Below are 24,877 nucleotides of genomic sequence, written 5' to 3' on the forward strand. Positions count from 1 at the left end.
TCTATAATATTATCCACCTGTGCCTACAATAGCACTCAGCACAGAGAAGGCAGTCAATAATGCATATGCTCAGTAAAGTGCAGAACAAGAGTCTCTCCCTGACTGGTATTCTAAGAGCAAGGGACAGGATCTGTAGTATTTGTATTCCCAGCACTTAAACAGTGCTTAGAATATAATATGCACTCAATATTTGTTTTTTAATTGGCAAGCGATGATGAAAGTGAAAAGAATGCTGTGGATACAAATAACACTTAGAAGACAGAAGCAGCAGAAATTGCTGACCAGAATGTAGAGTTGAAGGGAGAACTGCAACACCATAAACAGAAAAAGGAAAGCCTGGAAGGGAAACTAAGTTTGGGCGGGGGGAGCTAAATTTAAGAGAATGGTATGTGACACTTACTACTTACAAAATTATATACTGGATAATTTAAGAACTACAGATGCAACTTACTCTCAAAGAAGTTACAGTCCAGTAGAGGTATGTAAATTCAAAGTTAGGGTTAAAACAATAAAGTGTTACACCAAGGCCAGAAAGAGGAAAGAGATAGCCAAAGGCAGACTGTTAAACAAATCAAAAATAATGCAGGGGAAAAAGACTAGAAATGGAAGTAAGAAGACTAGGAGTACGTGACAGAAAAGAAAGGAATAGAGTTCCAAGGAGATCCAGACAAAAATAAACAAATGGGATTACATGAAACTAAAAAGCTTAGGCACAGCAAAAGAAACTATTGACGAAATGAGAAGGAAACCCACTGAATGGGAGCACATATTTGCAAATGATACATCTGATAAGGGGTTACTTTCAAAATATATGAGGTCTGTCCAGAAAAAGTCCAGCCATTGTTAATATAACAAGAACCGTTTGCACAACATCGATGTAACCTGGCAGTCAAGGAGAGAGTGGACTGGAATGTGCATGCATGAACAATGAAGATTTCACTGTGCAGTGGGGGTGGTAAAGGATGCCATTGAGTGAGCATGTGTACTGGGTGGCTATGCATTCAAAATGACTGAGCAAGTAGAGCAACGAATTTGTATCAGATTTTGTGATAAGCTTGAACATTCCTCCACAGGAACTATTTGGATGATTCAGAAGGCTGCAGCTATGGGCAACTGGTGATTGGCAGCTTCATCACAACGTGCCCACTAATGCATCACGTCTCATGCAGAGTTTTTTGGTAAAACATCAAATCACCCAGGTGATTTAGCCCCTCTAAAGCCCAGATTTGGCGTCCTGTGACTTCTGGCTTTTCCCAAAACAAAAATCACCTTTGAAAGGGAAGAGATTTTATAGACTGTCGATGAGATTCAGGAAAATACGACAGGGCAGCTGATAGCAACTAGGAGAACTGTGTGAGGTCCCAAGGTTCCTACTTTGAAAGGGACTGAGGCAACACTGTCCTATGCACAATATTTCTTGTATCTTGTATCTTCTTCAATAAATGTCTCTATTTTTCATATTATGTGGCTGGATATCTTCTGGACAGGCCTCATATAAAGAACTTATACAACTCCACACCAAGAAGACAAATAACCCAATTTAAAAAATGGGCAAAGGACCTGAATAGACACTTTTGCAAAGAGGCCATACAGACGGCCAATAGACATATGAAGAAAAAATGCTCAACATCACTAATCATCAGAGATGCAAATTAAAACCACAATGAGATATTATCTCACTCCTGTCAGAATGGCTATCATCAATAAATCAACAAACAACAAGTGCAGGTGAGGATGTGGAGAAAAGGGAACCCTTATGCACTGTTGGTGGGAATACAGACTGGTGCAGCTGCTGTGGAAAACAGTATGGAGTTTCCTCAAAAGTTAAAAATGGAACTGCTTATGACCCAGTGATCCCACTTCTGGGAATATACCTGAAGAAACCCGGAACACTAATAGTAGCCCAAGTGACCATCAGTAGATGAGTGGATAAAAAAGCTGTGGTATATTTACACAATGGAACACTATGCAGCTATGACAAAAAGAAGGAACTCTTACCCTTTGCAACGACATAGATGAACCTGGAGATTATCATGCTAAGTGAAATAAGTCAGTCAGAGAAAGACAAGTACCATATGATCTCACTTTTTTGTGGAATCTAATGAACAAACTAAACTGATTAATAAAATAGAAACAGAGGCATGGATACATGGAACGGACTGACAGCTGTCAAGAGAGGAGGGAGGTTGGGGGACTAGATGAAAGAAGGTGAAGGAATTAAGCAAAAAAAAACCATATACACGTAACACAGAGAGATACAGACAACAGTGTGGTGATAGCCGGAGGGAAAGGGAAGTTGGGGTTGATGAAGGAGTCAAAGGCGGGGTGAGAAGGGGACAGAAAAAGACTTTGCTTGGGGTGATGGGCGCACGATGCAGTGTGCAGTGTGCAGTGTGCAGTTTGTAGTTGAGTTGTACACTTGAAACCTGTATGGTTTTGTAAACCAATGTCATCCCAATAAATTCAATTTTTAAAAAGTGCAATAAAGCAGTAAATATGTGCCAAACAGTCCTAACTGTTGTTACCACTCACAGTCCAGTTCAGGTCCTATGTACTGTCAAAACCACACAGATTCCTCCAGTCTCTAATTAATCTCATCTCCCCATATATTCCCATCGTACTATTAGATTACACATCCACAGACAAGAATCATATATTATTAAACTCAGTGCTTTATAGATATAATACAGTATCTTGGATATATGGAATACGATATACTTGAGTATAAGTATACTGAAGTATTTTCTGGACTCAATGTATAGATAATAATGGCTTATTTTCTTATGGCACATCAATGAAAACTGAATCTCGGCAAGATTGGGTTGCATCATCAGTTTAAATGGCCAGAACTCTTTCATTCAATTTCTTGGGTACTATCTATGGATCAGATATTGTACAAAAGCTCCGCAGAGGAAGAACTCCTAGAAGAGGCAAACCCGTGAATTAACTACATGTAAGAAGTGCAAAAAAGGCCTACGCAAGGTATTTTACATGCCCAGAAGAGGTAGAAACCACCTATGTCTGGGAGAAGGGGGAAACTCTACTTGGGGAAAAGGCTTCACAAAGATCTTATGTGAACACAGAAATTTTCTCCGGGCACTCAATAACTCATTTATCTCTGTTATATTGTAAAAAGGCGTATTATTCATGGAAAATGGACTTTTTGAAAAGCATAAAATGCATTTACAAAAGTCCATTTGCACTGTGCACTCAAGCCATATTGACCCTCCAGTATGTCTCTTTAACAGGCCAACACCCCATTACCTCTGTAAAACAGACCAGCTGATGCCAACAGCACAAATGTTTTTAGCTCATAGGTAACTTGAGCTTTAGTTCAACTTCACTCCTCTACTTCTTTCAATTGATCTGCACACTTAGCATACAAAACTTAGTTGCATTTCTTCCCCCGAAACTGTCAACTCCTCTTGTAATACACATCACATGGTTTTCAACTAAATAGTATATAAACCAATGAAAAGAAAGTTGCCATTTTGGTAAAAATTATGCAGGATGCTCTGGCAAGATTTGATGAAAGTGATGAGTCACTTTAAAATTGTGGCTATCAATTAGATATGGGTTAGATAACATTAAAAGATAGAACACTGTAAAAACCTCCAATTCTGTACTAGATGGTTTCATAAGTTGTCTATATTATTGCTCCACTTTCAAGAAATCAAAACTGACCCTGACTGGTGTGGCTCAGTGGGTTCGGCATCATCCTGCAGAGAGAGGTCGCCAGTTCAATTTCCAGTCAGGGCACATGCCTGGGTTATGGGTTCAGTCCCCAGGCAGGGCATATAGGAGAGGCAACTGATTGACACTTCTCTTTCACATCAGTGTTTCTCTCCCTTTCTTTCTCCCTCCTATCCCCTCTCCCTAAAAATAAATAAAATTTTTTTTAAAAAAGAAATTAAAACTGGACTTGCAGGACAGACAGGATGAATTATGAGTATGGTTTATACAAGAAAGATGGCACTGAACTTTAGCCAGCTGATCCATATTCGGGGGTGGGGAAAGCCTTGGTCCTACATCCAAAGACTGGCAAAGAACATGCTTTATGGCAAAATATTTGTTATTTGTGCATTCTTATGAATTACTTATAGCTTTAGCAATTTTTAAAATTAACTTTCTAGTTATTGACTTCAATCTATCAAATAATGGGGCTCCCACCAGGTATATCCTGATAACGCTTCCTCCTTCAAGTCTCTGCACAAAGGCCACCTGCTTCAGAAAGCCCCAAGAGTGCTAACTGCCTCTTCACAAACCCCTCAACTGGTGCGAGACTGTTGCTATTGGTTTTAACCTCAAACCATTTAAAAAAAAAAACAAATTCATTATGAATAACAAAAATTCTATTAACATTTTCTTCTTTTGATTTGATGCACAAAAACTAAAACAAAATGACCTCAATAAATCACTGCAGGGATAGATCTAACAAAGATATAAGAATATGGGAGAAATAGTAGTTGTCCAACAAAAGGATCTGTGAAAATCCAAGGTAAGCAATTTAAGGAAAGACAGCATTTGTATCTTGGTGGAGGAGAAATAAATAGGATATAAGTCAACGTATCTGAAAACAAACTGAAGAAGAAAGAAAACATAAATATGAACCAATTATTAACAAAAATCCAGATATCACAGACAAATGCGAGGCTGGTTCTAACACAGAAATGGTATTTGCAATTTGATTTTAACATTAATGATACATCAACTAATTACCCACTGCCACAATTTATTATGTATAAAGAATCATTCATGAAACCAAGGAGTATACAGCATATCTTTATTCATAAAGTAGCATTAATTAAATAAGGAGGCCACTGAACTGCGATGGCTCTAATATACAAAGGCAAACCAAAACTAAGCCTTCAGCCAAAACCAATCAAATAATTTCCTTTCTTTGCTACCACACGTTCTCCACATAAGCCTTTCCCCTTGCTCCTATCAGTGGAGCGCTCCTAACCACTTCCAATTTGGTGTGCCCAATTCAAATTGATTTTTTCCTCAAACTCTCAAAAAATGTAATATACTTCAGTTTATCTTCCAACAGTAACTTACAATTCAGTTGTGAAAACTAGAATTAATATATGAAAACTTTATGCCCAGAGATTAGGACATCAGTGTTTAATAAGAGTTTACTGATTTTATTAAGTAAAACAGTAAACATTTATTAAGTAAACCAGTAAGCTTCAAAGAAAACAGTCCCAGAGTCATTAAATACCTTGTCTCTGGTCACACAGATAGGAAGAGTCAAGGCCAGAATCAAACCAAGGTTTTTTCTAACCTCCAAAGGCCTGTTTTTAACTATGACATTATTTTACAAGGCAATAGTTATTTGTAAGTCTCACTGAATGCTTTCCAAGTAGAAAACTGAACTGGGAAAATCAAAAGTTGATGAAGAGATCTATCTGTTTAGAAATTTTTTAAAAAGAAATGAATTTAAAAAAGAAATGAATTTAGTAAGTTTAAGACAAAATGAATTATTCCATGTGTGCAATGCAATAAACCCATGGATGTCCCACCACCAATGCTATATGGGGTCTTATCATTTTTACTAAGAGCTCTTATTTCACTATCCACACCAACAAACTACTAAAAGCTAAACACAGAGTAAACTGAGATGTTAATCACTTATTCCATTGAAGTTTGTATATTTGCTAGTTCATCCATTAAAAAGTTTTTCCCTCAAATCTCCACAGCCTAATTAAAATTGCTAATTTTTTCCTACTTTACTGGAGATTAAATGAAAAAACCTGACTATTAACAGCAGAATCATCCTCAGAGTGCAACAAACTGGGCCATTTACCCTGGCCCCAAACTTGGGAAGCCCCTTGCAGCTGTTACAAGAACCACAAAGGTAACCGTGCAAAAAAAGCAGCACCAGGGCAAAAAATTTAATTGTCAAATACAATCAGTATCAGCAAAAAAACCCCTTCCTTTTTCATTATGACTAAAGCAGTGTAGCATGTCTTCCAACTTCCGATGTCTTTTCTACCAATCACTGAAATTGAAAGCTATTTTAACCACTTTAGCAGCATAAAATATAAGGGAAGAGAAAAACAGTAAGAAGTAAAGATGCAATTTAGGAATGGGCTTAACATTTAATAAAAGATGATTCATTGTTTCAACAAACATTTATTCAGCACCTACTGAGGCTGGAAGTACAATGGTTAACCTCCCAATATATTCTATTTTTACCTCAGCCAGGAGTTGGGCGGATCACCCTTCAGGGTCCTTATCTAGAAAGTGGAGCTAATGACTATTCTCACAGAAATGTAATGGATTATATGTGGCACACCAACCTTTAAAGTGTTCTGTGCTCAAATAAAATAACACAGGTGTAAAGATTGAAAGGTTTTCAGAACAGCATGTTAAGGAAAAAAAAAGCCTAGAAAGGTTACACACACACACACACACATACACACACACACACACACAGAGTAAGCTAATGTTTATCCCTGGACAAGGAAGCAGCCTTATACATCTCTGTGTCCCTCAGGGCATTTGGCATACTGCTCTTCATTTAACAAGGATTCGGTAAGTACATGTGATAGAGTATGGGTGCTGTCATTATTTTAAAAATCTGGCAAAGGAGAAAGAATGTATAAAACGAACTAATATTTAATGCCATCTATTATGTACCAAGTACTGGGTGGGGCACTTCATTTGTTATTTGATTTAATTTTCACAGCCACCTTGTGAGGTATGTATTAATAATCACAAAACCAGGATTGGATTTTCATTTTCCAAGAATCAGATGATAAATTTAAACTTAAAAAATGAACAATGGACCTGACATTTGGCATAGTTTGCTTATTTCATGTTAAAAGGAAAGAATCATGCAAAACCTACAAGAGTATTTTTTTAAACTTGTATTGACATGAAAAGAAAATGTACAAAGAAAAATACAAATGGCCAATAAATAAATTCTTAAACTGATTTTTAAAAAACATAACAAAAGAAACCAATAATGCTGACCAGATTGGCCAAAATAATAAATATGTTTTAACTGGTAACCTTTCCCTTAGTCGAATCAGCATGTTTCCTCTACTCCCTCCCATCCATGTCATGTATCATCCCCCACAGTGATTCCCAAAGGGCATATATGACAGTGTCCTAAGAAAATTATCAAAAATTTTCAGAAGGATTCACATTAAAAGACATTCTTTGCCAAGATGTTTACAATTGAGAATTGTAGGGCACTGAAGATCTGCTTTAAAATGGCTGACCAAACACATGTGCTTACCTTTCTTCCTACCAGTAAAACCCATTAAATAAGCAAAACAAATATAAAAATAAGTCCAGAGCAGCCCTGGCAATGTAGATGCTCCAGCAGATAGATCATTGCAGAATTAAGACTGAATGGATGGGAAAATCCAACAGAGCTGAAGAACCCACAACTTCATGTAGGAAAATAAAGAGCTCTCCCCCAAAGATATATTTTTCTAGAAGGACCCTTGAAAGTTAATAAATTTATAGGTAGTAGAAACTAAGAAAAGAAAAGGCTAATAACAAACCACATAGTTGAAAAGCTGTAAAACACCTTTACCCATGCCCATTGCCTACCCTTTTATAGCAGGACTAATGCTAGCATTTATCCAGTCCCAACTCTCTAAAACAACAGTTTGGACAAGGAACACTACCCGATAACATTTCTCCAGAGAAGTGGAGAAAGGTGACTATTAACTGTAGCTTCCATGAGAAATAGGGAGTCCCACAAGAGAGCTAATGACCCACACACTCTACAGAAAAACACTGCATTCAGGGCAGGGAGATAACATAATCAAATCTGAAACAAAATTTTATGGTGAACTCTATATGCCAGAGCATAGTGTTTGAGGCAGATGGAGAAAGGATGTGAGGTTGGTGAGGTAGGTAGACAGAGAACATACCAAAGAGCCTGATGAGCCATCTAAGGGAATTCAGACTTTCTCCTAACTTTCTCTGTCTCCTGTCAGCTTGACAGCACCACTGCAGGCTTTCAAGCGAGTCAGTGATAAATTCAAAATCAGATTTTATATCATACTAGCAACTGATATATATGACTTAGATAATACTATCTAACCTAAGAGCCAGGGTGGTTGGTAGAGACATTGAGACTCTTTTAAATTAAGGAGGAGGAGCAAGATAGAGGAAACAATGCTGTACTTCACATTACATATGCTGAGTGTAAGGCTCCTATAAAATTATTCAGGTGTAGATTGCCAGCAGGTTATTAAAAATGAATCAGAAGCTCATAGGAAAATGGAGGAAAATAATTTAGAAAAACATCTGCCTATAAGTAGAACTGAAATTCTGGGCACAATTGAAACAATGACCTAAGATAACAGTTGGCCAAGAAGTCAAACCCAGGTTAACAGCAGTGGGTAAGGAGTAAGTGGATCAAGACAAGCCCACAAAGGATGCAAAGAAAGAAATATAAGAGAAGGATATGCACAACCAGGATGCCAAGGGAACACACTGCTTCAAGTAGATAGTCATTAACAATGTCAGGTGCAACAGAAAAGTCAAGTAAAATTAGGACTGACTGAACCCACTAGATGCAGCACACCAGAGGTCACAGGCAATCTCAGCAAAAACAATTTAAGTAGTGAGGGTGGCAAGCCAGAGAGCAAGAGCTAAAGTTTGAGGAGAAATGGACAGACTATATATAGAGCACTCCTGCAGACGTTTAGATGAGTTGGACAGGTGAAGGTTAAGTAGCTAGGGAAGGAGTGGACAAGGGGTTCAGGGAAGCTTTTCTGGGATGAAAACCTTAGGAATAAAAAAATGGTCAGAGAAAAACAAAAGAATCACAGCAAGACTCTAAGGTTGCAGCAAGGTTACTGAACCTCGGCACTACCAACATTTTGCACCAGGTAATTCTTTGCTGTGGGGTTGTACTGTGCATTGTATGATATTTAGCAGCACCCACCAGATGCAGTAGCACCTACACCATCACCATTATCAACACCACCATCACCAAACCAAGTTATGGGAAAAAGTCTCCAGATATTGCTAAATGTCCCCTGGAGAGAAAAACGGACCCCAGTTGAGGACCACTGGGATACATAATGGGGAGGAAGAATGGAAAACTGATGGAAAAACTATGCCAAAGCAGAAGCACTGAAGCTGAGGGTACTGGGGAAGTGACTGGTCTCAAACAGCAGCAGAAGTACCTCATCCTCTGAGACAGCAGGAAAGAACAGCTCTGGGAATACAGGAACAGATCAATTTGTACATGCAACCAGAACCTGCAGAAAATCAGCCAGAAGGCTTTCAGTGTTCTCAGCGGAGAGGCGGCAAGGCTGTGTGCTAAGCACGAGTGGTATTAATTCAGTGGCAAGTTTGAGAATAGTGGCCAGGGTTTTTAACAATAACAGGGACTGGCTGGCAGGTCACACCACAGAAGATCAATTGAAGATGGAAACCACCATATTCCCTTTTCTCACTGAGAATGTTAAAATGCACCTCCCCATAAAAATCACCTTCCTCATACTGACTACAGTCCCAAAGGGTCTATATGAATTTCAACTACATACTGGAAAGAATAGACTCCTGAGGATTACCTGGGAAACTTACCCGTTTCTTAAATAACATAGTTCCTATTAGCTAATATGAACTCTGTTCTACACAATTAATGTCTAAATGAAATCTTGGTAAGTAATCTGTTCAAGTGAGAAGATGCCTGTGGTTGCAACTACTTCCTGGTCAACAGTCAGGAAAACTAGAATAGAAAGGAATGGCTACAAAGACAAGAACCTTATTAAATGAGATTCTTCACAGGACAAGGACCTGCTCACTCCTGCCCTCTAAACCAAGGGCTACAAACTCAATTAATTATGGGACCAGGAAACCAAAGCAATTGCCTCAATTCCATGAATGGCAAAGAAGCTGAAACTAAACCACCATCATGAAGCCAAGAGATACAAAGAGCTGTCCTTGGGTAAATAAGAAAAAAGAAATGGGCCCAGAGCTGTACATAGGAGTGACCAAAGCAGTCTTTGCTCTACCACAGATACGGAGCCCAAATTCACAACACTCTCCAGATGTCAGAAACCTATCTGAGAACATTCCAGAAGCAGTGAACTCAAAGAGGCCCATCAGAGACAAATGAAAAGCCATCCAAAGGAACATTCTACCAGCCAGGCACAAGCAGACATTTCCCAAATTGTCAGATGTTGCAAGCTATAAAATAAAAGCAAAATATGGAGAGACAGAGGGAGGAAAGGGAAGACAAATGGGAGATTTCATTCTTCAAAAACTACAGCTAAGAAAATAATCCAAACATAACTCTATTTTTAAATGTTTGCCCTGGCTGGTGTGGCTCAGTGGATTGAGTGCTGGACGGCAAAGCAAGGGGTCACTGGTTCGATTCCCAGTCAGGGCACATGCCTAAGTTGTGGGCCAGGTCCTGAGTAGGGAACACGTGAGAGAGGCAACCACACATTGATGTTTCTCTCCCTCTCTTTCTCCCTCCCTTCCCCTCTAAAAATAAATAAAATATTTTTTAAAAATGAAAAAATATGTTCACAGAAAATGCCCTTAGAAAATCAAAGAAGGTTTTGAAAAAATGAAGTTTTTACATTAAAAATATAGTCAAGTACCATATGATTTCACTCATATATAGAATATAATGACCAAAATGAACTAACAAGCTAAATAGTGCTGACAGCTGTGGAGGGGGAGGCTGGGTGGATGGATTGAGCATAAAAGGGGAAAAAAGAAAAACAAACTCATAGTCAAGGACATAAATGTGGTGATTGTGGGACGGTGGGGGAGGTGGAGGGTATAGTGGGAATAAATGCTGATGGACAGAGACTTGACTTGGGGTGGTAAACACATAATACCTATGTGTTATAGATTTGTGCACCCGAAACCTGTGTAACTGTTAACCAGTGTCACCCCAATAAGTTCAATAAAAAGGAGAAAGATAAAAATAAAAATATAGTCAAGTGCTTTCAGTGAGAATTCTCAATAAATGGATTACACAATTGACTAGATATAGCTAAAGAAAAATTATTTCTCCTTAAAGTGAAAATAAATAAAGTGAAATTAGTGAATGGGTGTTATGAAACCACCCAGAAGTAAAAACAGGAAATATTAAAGAAAATTTAAGCAGTATGGAGGATACAATGAAAAACTCCAACATATATCTAAATAATGGTTCCAGAAATGGAAAATGGAGATTATTTTTAAAAGATAATGACTAAGTTTTTTCCCCACAAATGAAGATACCATGAATCTTCAGACTGATGGGAGTACACCAAATAAAAGCAGTGTAAATAAAAACAAATCCACATCTAGAGATACTTCAAAGAAACTGCAAAAGATCAAAAACAAGGAAAACATCTTAAATGTAGCCCAAGACAAAAGATAATTACCTACATACAAAGAAATTACACCTGAACTGACTAAAGACTTCTCATTAACAAGGCTTGTCAAAACAGAAGAATAGAGGTAACTGTCCCCATAAAATTCTGTACTCAGCTCAACATCATCAAGAGAAAAAGTGAAATAAAGACACTTAAAAACACAAAGACCAAGTTTACCAACAGGCATTTAGTAAAAGAACTACTTAAGAACATGCTTTATAAAGAAGGAAACTGAACGCAAAAGTTTAGAAATGGGGTAAATGAAGAGCAGTTAGCAAAGATATGTGAAAAACATGTCGATGAGTAAATATTCACTATTTTTATAGGCTTAACATGGCTTAAACAAGACAAAACTAAAACATAACTAACTAACATGGGTGAGGTGATTAGGGTTAAAAGATAAACCATTCTAAAACTTCTGCCTTATTCAGGAGGATGGGAATAATAATTAAGCTTAGGCTACGTTAAATGTGCCTGTTAAAATTTTAAGAGCAGCCAAACTTGTCTTTTACCCTAGAATAAAAAAAAGCTGGAAGAAACATAGCTGCCCCTCTTCCAATGAAAACGAGCTAGAACTTAAAATATAAAGACACAAATGGGTTAAAAATTTTAAATGGTAAAAGATAAACAAAAAAAGATGGATTAGTTTCAAATTCATGACTTTCTTTAAACTAAATGTATCATAGAACCAACTGGCTCAAAATCTTGAGAGGCAGGACCTTAGAGAGGAAACAACCATGTGCTCACCTAGGGCAAACTGCAACTGGACAATGATAAAGAGTTCAGCTAGAATAATTGGCAAGTTGACAAAAATCTGATGTGGTTTGCTGAACGGACAGTGTGAAACCAGTGTGGGGGGGTGGCAGGAACTGGGAGGAGCCCAACCTTTTGCAATATTTTCCTCCGCCAACCCCACCAGGCATTCACAGAAAGTAGAAAGCCCTGAGATCCTGCTCTCCCTATCTCCACTAAAGAAAAGCCTTTATCAGTAAAAGAAAGGCCAAGAGTCTCTTTCCTTACTTCAAGCATTGGTGAAAACTCACTGCTACTGGGAAAATAGGCCAGGCACCCTACAAGACAGAGAGGGACTTGGGAAAGGGAGGAGATTACACCCTGAGCCTACCAAAATAAGCCAGGGGAAGGGAAAAACCTCGGGACACTGATGTAAGCCTAAACCTGAGGTTTAATCAGAACAAAAGACCACACCCCACCACCACTCCCCAGTTCCAAGCTAACCAACTTCCAGTGATAAGTAAACAGCAGAACACTACCAATGGAGGGTCAGAAAAACAAGACCCTCTTTAAGGCACAATTTGAAAGGAAAACCTGAAACTTGGAATAAACCAACTCCCATCCTAATCACAAAAGTATCTCCATGAGAATTGAAGCCTGAGGTATACTGAGGGTAAGCACAGCAACAAAAAATTCAAATCTAGCGCAACTACTAAGCAGATTAATTCAAATCCCTGCAGTAAAAGCCTAGCAGGAGGAAAGATATGCACACTTACAGACATTAAAATTATGTACATTATTCTCTAATGTTCTACAAAATAGGTCAGGCTTGAAACGAAAAAATCACAAGGTGTAAGAAAAGGCAAAGAAAAAACAACACTCAAAAGACAAAGAATGTACCAGAACTAGACACAGAATCAGATGTTGGAACTATCTAGAATGAAATTTTAAATACTATGAGTAACTCGTTTAGGGTTCTAACCCAAAAAGAGAACAATATGAAAATCAGATGGACAATTCAGCAGAAAGATGGAAACTATAAGAAAGAATAAAATGAAAGTACTAAGAATGAAAAACACAGTTAAGAGAAATGAGAGTGCCTTCAGTGGGCTCTTCAGTATTGAGTCAACTCAGCTAAGAAGATAGGTCAATAGAAATGACCCCAACTAAAACACTGAGAGAAAACAGAGTGAAAAAAATAAAAATAAAAATAAAACAGCCCTGGCTGGTGTAGCTCAATGGATTGAGCACAGGCCTGCGAACCAAAGTGTCGCTGGTTGAATTCTCAGTCAGGGCACATGCCTGGATTGGGGCCAGGTCCCCAGCAGGGAGCGCGTGAGAGGCAATCACACCCTGATGTTTCTCTCTCCCTTCCCCTCTCTCTAAAAATAAATAAATACAATCTTTGAAACAATAAAAAAGAAGAGAACATTCAAAAGCTGTGAGACAAGATCGAAGGTTCTAATACACAGGTAACTGGAATCACAGAAATAAGAGGGAGAATGGAACAAAAATATTTGAAGAGGTAATGGCTGCAAATATCCAAAATTAATATATCTAACCACAAATCCAAGATGATCAGAGAATAGGAAAAAAAGAAAGTATTGCCACCACCCAGCACCAACACCACTCGAAACTGAATTCTATAAGCTCTGCCATTGCCATGCCTTAAAAACCAAACACCCTGTCATTGTGATGACCAGGTCATCAATTCAACTACACGGGATAACCACCTCATAATGCTCACCTCTATATACGTCTCACTCTGTGTAAATGACTGGTCAAACCTAGATCACGAGACTTTATCCTAGCTGTAAAAGAGACTGTGGATGTGAGTTTTCTGGGAAAGGAAGCCATAATATGATAAATTACCAAGATGTAGAGAAGGTATTTAAGAGTCTACTACCCATGCTAAAAAAACAAACAAAAAACCCTCCACCTAACTAACCAGCTATTATTGCATAGTGAATTCTCTGGTGAAGACACTGCATCCCAAGAGTACCTTTTTGTCAGACAAATATTTTACCTCAATGTGGTAACACCCTTAAAAGCAGCTTCCCAACGTGAGGACATAAGCAGTAATTTGAGGTGTGTAAAGTCACATGATAAATAAGCAAACATCTTCACAGAATGTTGTTTTTGCTTAATCACAAGTAATGTAAAATGCAGATATATAGAAACACACATATGCATGCACACACACGAGTTTATATTGGAACAGAGATCAGCACTTCAATGAATTCATGCAGTAAATCATGAAAAAACTCAAAGAAATGTCATTCATATATAGGGGTCAACTTTGGCCTCCCTCTCATCTGCCATACTGTAAACATTGGTAGAAGTTTCAGGAGCCCCACAGGGAGCCATTAGCACCTTTGTATGCTTAGCACAGGCAGAGTAATGTGGATCCAATTATGACAGTTATGCCCAGTGACTACATATGGAACAAGCATGTCTATGAGGCTAGCAGAAAGGAAGATTCACTAGGTAGGTACCTCCGAGAGAAGAGAAGCCACTGAACAAGGAAGAAGGCACTGACATGAGGAGATGGGGAGGGAGCAAAAAAGGAGACACCTTTCATAAAAGAAACATTTAGTGAGCATTTCCTAACTGCCAGGAAATGCACTAGAGGCTGAAGCAACAACAATCAACAACACTCCATGCCTCCACAGAGCTTGCAGTAGAAAACCATTACCATCTGCTTATCCATTTTTCCAGAGGCCCATCCCCTATTTAAATTCCTGGTCTTCGTTATTTCCTTCCTATACTCTCAGGTAAAAGCAAAAATGGACAGAAAAAAGCCAAAAGATGGCCATAAAGAAAATCAAGACCCTGGGATGTAGATGGGGTAAAAGCGTCAAAGTAATGCATGCAATACACAAATCCATGTTATTTTTTGCTATTCTCCCAGCTTTATACACTCATACTTAGGTCCATGTCCTTGATATATCTGAAAGAAAATCCCTTCCTTCCACCTGACATTCTGGGCCTCCTTTAGTACTCTTCACAAACACTTGGGAATCATTGTCTTCCCAATCCCCTTAAGTCTGCGATAAGTGTACCTCTTCTTACCTAGAGTACCAGCACCCTGTATTTCCATCTAAATGTGCATATATATCATCCTGTACTTTAGTCATTGTTTTCTGCCTCTTCTGCTGGATTACAAACTTCATTAAAGGCACAACACCACAGCTTGGCTTTGTATCTCCATCACTTATCATGATGCTGACACCATTTCAGTTGCCTGAACACTTAACACCAAGATACCCAAACCATCACCCTATCATAAAGTCAGTCAAAGACAGACAAGTATAGTCTTCCTTTACCAATCCTGCACAGAAGGACAGACTTGAAAGTACAACTCTAATCAAGGGCAGTCATTCTGGATGCTAGAAAAGGCACTAACACAAAACATCAGTTTCAAACTCTGAAATCTGAAATGAGGCAGCTCTTTTAAAATAAATGTCCTGGGCTGGATAGGAAATGAAAAAAGTAATGACACAAACCACTGCAAACTCTTCTTCAAGTTACCAGCACCAGGAAAAGAAAAAAGGAGAAACAAAAAGATCAAAGCGACAAGAAAACAGAGCAGGTATAGAATGGTTCAGAAAAGCCTCAGAACTCAAGGCCAAAGTAAGCTAAGTCAGAGGCTGAATCAAAATGTAGTTTTCAAAGGAAATATCTTAAAAAGGAGGTGATGCTGTGGATATTCTTTGTATATGTGGAGGGGGAAAGTGGGCAACAGCGTTCCATACAAGCACAAACCAACGATTTTCACCAAGGACGACTTGAAGACTGTTTGTTCAATCAACAAGGCAAGCAAAAATTTAGCCTGACTAAAGATTTCCAAAGAAGAACTGAGCATGTAGGGACATTTACTGTAGAAGGAGAAAAAAAAATTAGGATATATAAAATAACATCTTTACAGTACTTTTATATATATATAAGCTCACTTGAACATGAGAAGCTCAACAGAGACCAGTTTAATATAAAAGATGATATGGTCACAGAGTGTGAATCAGATTTGAAAATGGTAGTCTTGCTAAAGATTAGTAATCTTAAATAATATTAATAAAATTCTCCAAAAATACTGTAGGTACTCAAAATGAGATGTGATTAACTACAAAATAGCATAAATGCTGAAAATTAAACTAGACTTAAGACACTGTATTTGGGGGTGGGGGAGAATAAAGCAAATTTAATGTTGATACATAATGAAACATTTTATTACAACATTAAATACCTTGAGCAGATTAAAGGTATTTTGGGGGAAAAAAACTCAGCAGACTTTTAAGTTTAAATATGGAAGAGAGCTAAAACTGTTAGAAAAAAATATATTTAACTCAGTTATGAATAGAAATGGCACTCCTATATAAGGTTAACAAAATGGTGAAGGATAAAAGAAAAGGAGCAGCCTTCAGAAAATTAAAGGTAACTCCTATAAAAACAATGAAAAGAGTATCACAGATGACAATCAATCCAGAAGCAGTTGCAAAAACTTTATTTTAATGATATTAGAGAAGAATATTTTACCTTGCAGAGATCTGACCTTTTTGGTAAAGTATCAAGGTTCCCATTGAGATAAAACCCTTGTTTTTTGTGGCATTTCATTTCATGTCACATCCCTGCTTAAAACCTTCAATAGCTTCCCAGGAGGCTTAAGACAAGTTCAAACCCAGCAGCTGGCCTTTACTAAGCTTTTTCAAGACCTGGCCCCTGCCTACTTCTGCTTCACCTGCTTCTCCGCTTTCCAGTCATTTTGGATTTCTTCAGTTCTTTAAAAGGTTCTGTTTTTCAAAAGCCTCTATCTCCATTACCTTGCCTGAGGGCATTTGTACTTTATGTCAGGAAAACAGGTCTCACTGTAAATGTTACTTTCTCAGTTTGTCCTCCCTACCTGCTCCCCCCAGGACAGATAGCCATCCCTATCCTGTTATACACTCCCACAGTGCCCTTTACTTCTCCGCCTCCACCTCAAGACTGTAAAGTAGCCCTGGCTGGTGTGGCTCAGTGGATTGAGCACCAGCCTGTGAACCAAAGGATCACTGGTTCCATTCCCAGTCTAGGGCACATGCCTGGGTTGCAGGCCAGGCCCTCAGTAGGGGGTGTGTGAGAGGCAACCACACATTGATGTTTCACTCCTCTTTCCTTCCTCTCTGTCTAAAAATAAATAAATAAATAAATAATCTTAAAAAAAAAGACTGTGAAGTATTTGAGGGCAGGGCCTACTTTCTTTTAATGTATCATTCTATCCAGCCTCTATCACAATCTGATACATAGAAGACATTCAATTAGTATTTGCTAAATGAAGGACAGATCCTCACATCTAGGACAGGTTATTTTAGAAAGAAAAAACTAATGAAGTACAAAACACCAATTTGCACAAAATTATTGTATTTTTGCCATGTATAGTGTATACTTTTGCCCAAGTTTTTGAGGGAAAAATAAGGATGTGCATTATACATGGATATAATGATTACATACCATGGGTATAATAATCCCATGTATAATGCACACAAAATGTGGGAGCACATTATACATAGCAAAGTATGGTAGCTTTTCTCTCTCTCAACTATTTTCAATTATTAACAATTAAAATAAAACTTTTTCTTTTCCTTTGCAATGCTAATCTAAATTTTAGTGGTAATATTATTAATCATAATTACTAGCAATTAAGTTAATATGTCCCATAAGAGGCTGACAAACTAGGTGGGGTGTGTGGATAAATTCTAGGATATGTTACGCTTGAACCGGCTTTTGTAATCTCTGAAGGATTCTATTCATCAGGAAGCTAGTTTCTACTCTTGGCCAATGTTGGGATAATTGAGCAAATCCAACTCAGTAAATTGTTCTTCAGCTATCACTTATCACCATTTTTTATCTGCCATAACTTCCTCACATGAGTGTGTGCTTAATCTGATTATTATAATACAATTTTACACTGCCAGCACCTAATCATTAGGCATATCTAATATTGAAACTTACCTAAAATAATTTAAGACAGTCTTAAAAAAAAAGAAACCACAATGTATTCATCAATATGTTTTGTTAACTTCCAGAAACCAAGTTGCTTTCAAAAATCACTATTTCCCTTTAAGTAAAAAAAATTATATTGTCAAAAGCATTTCATATGTTACTATTTGACATTAGCACTTTCTCTTACAAAGGACACAAAGTAAAACAACAGAATCACACAGCCATAGTTGTTAAACAGTTAAAAAAAAAAAAGTAACCTTTTCCAAACCAGTTATGATTGAATTTACAGTAAACTATTAGTGGTGCTGTGTCCAATCAGTCTGTTATTAAAAATCCAGACACAAACTACCACACAAGAAGTTACTGATTTACCTGCGTGGCACTTGTAAGGACTGCTTTTCATCCAGAAATGTCCATGTAAAAGCAATGAAAGGTTAGACAGTTTCCATAACATTTTACTTCCAACCAAACCATTGCATTCCTCTATTATGCATACCAAAAAATTAACATTCCTAAACTATCTTATCAGCAGTGTCCATCTACACACAGAGTACTATTAGCAAAGGAAAGCACCTGAGGAATGGCGGGCATGAATCTATCCTGTACAACTTGTGCCCAAGTTAGCTTTACTCCCCCCACCCGACCCACCACTGAAGGTAACTAAAAAGAAAATGATACAGGTAGGAAAAAACAGCTACAGTACCTTGCAGGTCAGGCTGTTTCCAAATCCCACAACAATCCAGTCTGAAACAATGCAAAAAGCAAGCAATGTGTCTGAATACCTGAATTTACTGAAGAAGCCCATGCTCTATGGCATGAATTTCTCAAGGGGGATTAGAGCTCAAAGAATAAAATGCACAATGTTATTGCCTTAAAAATCAAGAAAACCAAATATTTTGTCCATGGTTTAAAGTGTTAAAGGAATTTTTTCTTGCCCAATAATTATATTACTTTTACCTTGATTTCCCATGCCCCCCCACCCCCCGCATTTCCAATGTATTGTTAAGAACATTGTATTTTATTTCCTGGTTTAAAAAAAGACCAAAACAGCCCTGGCCAGTGTGGCTCAGTTGGTTGGAGCTTCATCCCATATACCCAATCAGGGCACATAACTAGGTCAGGGCACACACATACCTAGGTTGCGGGTTCAATCTCCCCCATCGAAGCGTGAATGGGAGGCAACCAAATGATGTTTCTCTCTCATGTCAATGTTTTTCTCTTTCTCTCTCTAAAATCAATAAACATATTAAAAATAATTTTTAGAAGACCAAAATAAAATATAATCAAAACCACAAAGACAAGGTAATTTATACCATTTGTAGTACTGTCCTTTATATTTTATTGATACTATGTATTATGTTTAGGCAAAAAGTTTTGAAAATAAAAACGTACTAAGAAGTTGTAATATGTATAAGAAGATATTTTAAAAGGTATCTTTCAAGATCTACAGCATTTCACCTATCAGTGTCTGATGTTAAAGGGGTCTAGGTAGAAGCAAGTAAATAAGGTTAAAAAAACACATGTTGGTGGAAGGAATCTTTTTGGGGTGATGGAAATATTCTAATATTGGATTGCAGTGATGGTTATACAACTCCATAAATTTACCCTAAAAAATCTTTGAATGGCACACTTAAAACAGGTGAATTTCATGGTATATAAAATACACCTCAATAAAGCTGTTAAAAATGCATATTGAAAACCCATATTTCTTGGTAAAGAAATCCACAAGAACTATGTGTAAGTCCCATCTTTGTAGAATAACTGTCCTGCTTTGACCAACATGATTTCTAGCCCTGAGGTCCTATGATACTCATCACTCCTTTCTAACTCTAATAAGTGACAAAACTGATTCTCATCAATTACAGAATAGCATATTAAGTCTTTTTCCTCCCTAATATAGACTTCTGAGTACTCCTTTGGGCTTAGCAACTGTTGAGCTCTCTTACTAAAGGGTCTTGTTTAAACACAAACACAAAATCATGAGAGGCTTGAAGCAATAGAAAATTCTACTTTCAAGTAGGAAAAATTTGTCAGTGTCCAACTTCTATGCATTAAGAAGAAGCAACAATAACATATCTCTGAAGACTTCACCTCCAGACTTTATTTCACTTAGGTCATTACTTTTACAGAAGAGATACCATCTGCAAGTTGTAATGGCTGCCATTTTACTTCAAAGGTGCATCAAACCACAAAATTAAATTCAAGAAATATCTTCATGGTCTTTATTAGTGTAGCAAATTTAATCAAAGTCAGTCAAAAGTTAGAATGGAACATGTAGAAACATTAAATACCAAGTGGTTAATTAGAAACAGATACTCATTTTGGGTATAAATAATTAGGTACAGCCTTCATTTATGAAGAAACAGAACTAATGGCCCTGTTAGAAAAGTCTACACTTTCAGTTGTCCTATACAGTGCTGATGGATCTGAGTCCAGCCTCCCATGTGACTAAAGGTTAGGCAGCCTTGCCAATGTAGCTTGTGAACTCCAGGAGGCATATTGATAACTCTAGTACCACCCCAGGAAATGGAATCAGGTTCTAAAGAGAGGCAGAAAGCGTGATTTTGAAGAAAATAAGTTCAAGTCAGACCGGTTTGGATGGAAGTTTTGCCTCTGATGATGACTATCTGAGTAATCTGGGCAAATTATTTTCTCTGAGTCTACTTGGTCAAGCGTATACAGGAAATAAGAAATAACATGTTGTGAGAACACACATACACACATATATTCATGCAAACAAATTATTTCCCATAGTATCTGGTATTCAGTAAAGCTCAATAAATAGAATATAACTTAATTATTATAGAGAAGAATGCCCAAAAGAGAAACCATACCCAAAACTTGACCTTAATTAGAACTATCTCAAACACAAATGTTTCTAAGTACATAAAGAGCTTAACTTAAAATGCTGACAATTTCAGAGACCTAAACAGGCTAGGTCTTTTTAATTTAATAAATAACTTTCTGTTGATACTCAAATCTGAATTGTCTAAATGCTACAAGCCTCTTTAGGTAGAAGGTCCTTACTCTTGGCTTGCATACCCACTGACAGATCTCAGTATTAAGGAGTGTACGAACTCGAATGTGAACTGAGACCAGAACTTTGTGTGATCCAGTCATTCATGCATTGCTGTACATAAAGGAAACACTCTACAAACTATCAGGAATTTGAATCCAAACACTCAAGTGATACATTGCCAACAAAAAAATTCTAACATTAAGATTAAGATCAAAAGTGAATTGGAAAAGTTTCCAAACAGAAAGTTTAAATGTAGTCTTTTAATTGCATTATTTTCATAAGTTGAAATATGTAATCCAACTGACATCAACATCAAATGATAAAGAACATTTGAGATTCCCCTACTCTAGCAAGAAATTTGATGCTAGCAAAAAAATAAAATAAAATAAAACTTTAGAACCTAAAATCATCAAATCCTGAGCAAACAGCCTTTTCTACTTAGAAAGCAACCTAGTATTAACTTCAAATGTTGCTGTTCTTGTACCAAAGTTAAGGGTTACCTAAAGGATTTCCCTCACATTTTGGATCTATGCGTGTGAATTCCTTGTTCTTAAATGTCTTCTGTTATTGTTTGCCATCAATTTATTACACGAAAAAGTCATACCCCACACAAACTGCCAAAAATAAAGTATTGTATTAGCATATCTTCTAATATCTAGAAGAAATAAAACAAATAACCACCAAAGTTATCAAAATGTAAGGGGGATAAGGGTAAACTTTCAATAGACACAGTGAAGAAGTCTTATTTTCTTTGCTCACTTCCGTAAAATTTCCTACAGTCCTATTTTCAGATATAGCTGAATTTTCTACCAAAAAGTAAATTGAAACATAAATCATAATGAAAGGTTAAACTCCTGCAACAGAAGCCACTGTCATTTCCAACAATGCCGCTATTGTTGAAATTGTCTCTCAGTAGATTCTTGGACACACTGGTGAAGCAAGACTGGGGGGTAAAAGCATACTTGAAGTAATTTCTCCACCTCTGCACTTCAGCTTGTAATGTAACAATACTGTACCTTCAAAGTAGAAATACCATGTAAAATTTGGTTTTCATTAAATGAGACTGCCTTAACCCCATGCAGCATAGTTGGAACAGAATAAATACATCTGATTCACAGTCAGTCAACCTTCTATTACTCATCTATGCGAGATGGTCCTGCAATTTCCCTCAATGGGAGCCTTTTCTTTTAAAACCCCAGGGCATACTGTAGACGCATGCCACACTCTGGTTTAAATAACTCCAAGACAATTACAATGAAAATAATGGCAGATTTAGCCCAGGGAACATGCATAAATAAAAATCAAAAGCCTGAGATAAAGAAATAAAAAAATCCCTACCACAAGCCCCTACATTTTGAAAATTATAAATCTGAGCAGGAAAAAACTGAACCCTCTCTGGGGAAAGAATCCTTATTTCTAATTATATTTAAAAATACATCAAGTTTTATTTTTTAAAACAATTAGGCTTAGGAAACATGCTAAATAAGCAAAATTAAAACAAACTGTTATGTATATCAAATTAATTATTGCACTATGTTAAAAAGGCAAGATGATTCAAAGGGATTTGACAGTCTTTCCAACTGAAGACCCTCCAAACTCCTCTGAAATGACAGATTATTTAACATTCTTGGAATGATTGAATGTATTTAGCATGCCTCTTTTGGAGTTCTATTATTTAATACAATCCAGCTGAAATTTTTTTACCCTAATTAGGTTTTCTTGTACTTGTGAAATGCTCAGCATACACTGTACTGGCAGCTTTAGTTCTACAGCTTCTGTCTCCTGGCTCCTTCCCCCTTCATCCCCCACCCCTACACCCCACCCCCCCCAAAAAAGATTTCCTTCCCAAATGTTCTCTTCTCTGCATTTGTCAACAGAAACACCCACTGATGGTGTCAAACTGGTAATACTGCTGCAGGCTTCCTTACTCCTATTCCAGTGTCAACGCCAAAAATGCTCAAACCTAAAATAGTAATTTTAATAAAGAAATTAAAAAGATTGCTAAGGTACTTAACTATCATGTTCTCAAAAAGACACACACTTTTAAAAATGTATTATTAATAAAACCTAATTGGGTTGTTAAATATAAGATTACACTACCCCCCTCAACACTAAACATAGACAAGTAAACATAGCTTCTTCACATTTTATGAATAAAACATTTTAAAACCCTTAAAGAAATTAAAAACAAGTTTACATCTAAATGTCATTCGCATATAATTCTGAATAGCCTCAGTGAAGATCTTTTTTTTGTAACCCTACAGCAAGAAAGGAACAAGCTGGAAATGTTCCAGCAGATGTTACCTAAAACGTGAATCCTATTCTATACATATTTATGCCTCCTGTTTCAGTCAAATGCTCTCAGACAAATTAATCTATGTAATATTTCACATTAACTACATAACAATTACGTCCAAACAAACCAAATTCAGAGGCACGTAAAGAAATTATTCTGTGTCTGCGAGACTTTCTAAAATCAGCTTACATTTCAGCCAATTAAAATAGATTGTGTTAAACAGAACACTGATCTGCATCTACATAAATATCACAGCATCCGTCTAATCCAAGATAACTAAGGTCAGGTTTTTCTTATTCAGGCATCTGTGCTCTAACACTCAAGTGCAGCGAAAAACAAAACCCTCAAGGAAGATCCGCCTTTACACTGAAATATGTTCACGTTATTTTTTTTTCCCAACGTGGGCACAAGACGAGTCAATGCAAGCAGTACCTGTTCGTTCTGGGAGATGGTTCCAAACCCCAGGGTTTAATTTCTAAGAGGGTACGAAGGGTACGAAGGTCTGGTAAAGGGCCAATTTTGTTTTCCCTCACTATGCCAGTTGTGAACTTCATAGGAACGCCTGAAACTTGTCCGGGGAAGGCTGGAGGAGACGCAGGGCAGGCGGCGGGTCTCTCGTCCACCCTTTCGGACAGCCAAGGTCAGCAGGGCCGGGGACGCGGCTCACTGCCCCCGGCGGGTCCCGGGCTCCCTCGGAACTCGGGAGGGGGCTCCGGTGCACAGGCTTCTCCTCGGCGCCCGCGGGAAGGGGCTTCCCTCGCCGCCAGCGTGAGGGACCCAGCGCCGCGGGGGCGGCAGAGACAGCCCAAAACCCACCGCTGAGGGAAGTCCTGGGGGGCGGCCTCGACCCGCCGCCCCTCCTCTGTATCTCCTCTCCTCACACCCCAGAACACAGCTGCAGCCCCTCGGCGGGGAAGCCCTTCCAGGGATACAAAGGGGCCGCTGAGAAGGGGCCACTCCAGACTGGGGCGCCCTCGCCGCGTCGCCGCCCCTTCTCACATCTGCCCGGGGGAACCGGGTGGGTCCCCTTCTCTAGGGAGAAGCTGGGTGGTCGCGGGACCGATGTGTGGACAAGAAGACCGGGCGGGCAAGCGGCGGCGCAACTACTCACCTGGCGAGCCCCCACCTCCGGCCGGGGACCCCACAGTTCCCGAGGCCGCCGTCACCGCTTTACCTTGCCCAGAGGCAGCAACAACTAATCGAAACCTCCGGCCCCGCCCTCTCACAGAAGCGAACGCGCAGCCTAATTTGCTAACTGCCCCGCCCCAGCCATCCATTCGGGCAAATGAGAAAGCTCCTAAGACCCCGCCTACTTCTAGTAGGAGCCAATGCAGAGAGAACGCTCGTGCTCGGGCTCGGGCTCGGGCTCGCGTGCCCCGCCCGCTCCGCTCGTGCTCCGGTCCTCCAAGCCAAAGACTGTTGGTTCCTTGTATAAGCTCGCCTGCGCGCGCACGCGCGCGCCTCACCTCCCGCGCGCACCAGTTTGGTTGCCTCTCCAGG

General features: G+C 38.4%; 1 protein-coding gene across 4 annotated transcripts in view; it reads right to left on the minus strand.

Moving 5' to 3' along the window:
- CDKL5 (cyclin dependent kinase like 5) overlaps nucleotides 1–24,594 on the minus strand; it is a 154,973-nt gene extending 130,379 nt beyond the window's left edge. For 2 of the 4 annotated variants that reach the window (XM_053917322.1, XM_053917323.1), the window contains exons 1-3: nucleotides 24,489–24,594; nucleotides 19,197–19,290; nucleotides 18,766–18,806 (exon numbers count right to left, since the gene is read on the minus strand). The gene's annotated coding sequence lies outside the window, so the exon portion shown is untranslated. The remainder of the gene's footprint in view (nucleotides 1–18,765; nucleotides 18,807–19,196; nucleotides 19,291–24,488) is intronic. The other 2 variants (XM_053917324.1, XM_024569880.3) reach the window with 2 other exon arrangements.
- Between the last annotated feature and the right edge of the window lie 283 nt (nucleotides 24,595–24,877).

Source organism: Desmodus rotundus, chromosome X (genome assembly GCF_022682495.2).
Source record: "Desmodus rotundus isolate HL8 chromosome X, HLdesRot8A.1, whole genome shotgun sequence".
Taxonomy (NCBI): domain Eukaryota; kingdom Metazoa; phylum Chordata; class Mammalia; order Chiroptera; family Phyllostomidae; genus Desmodus; species Desmodus rotundus.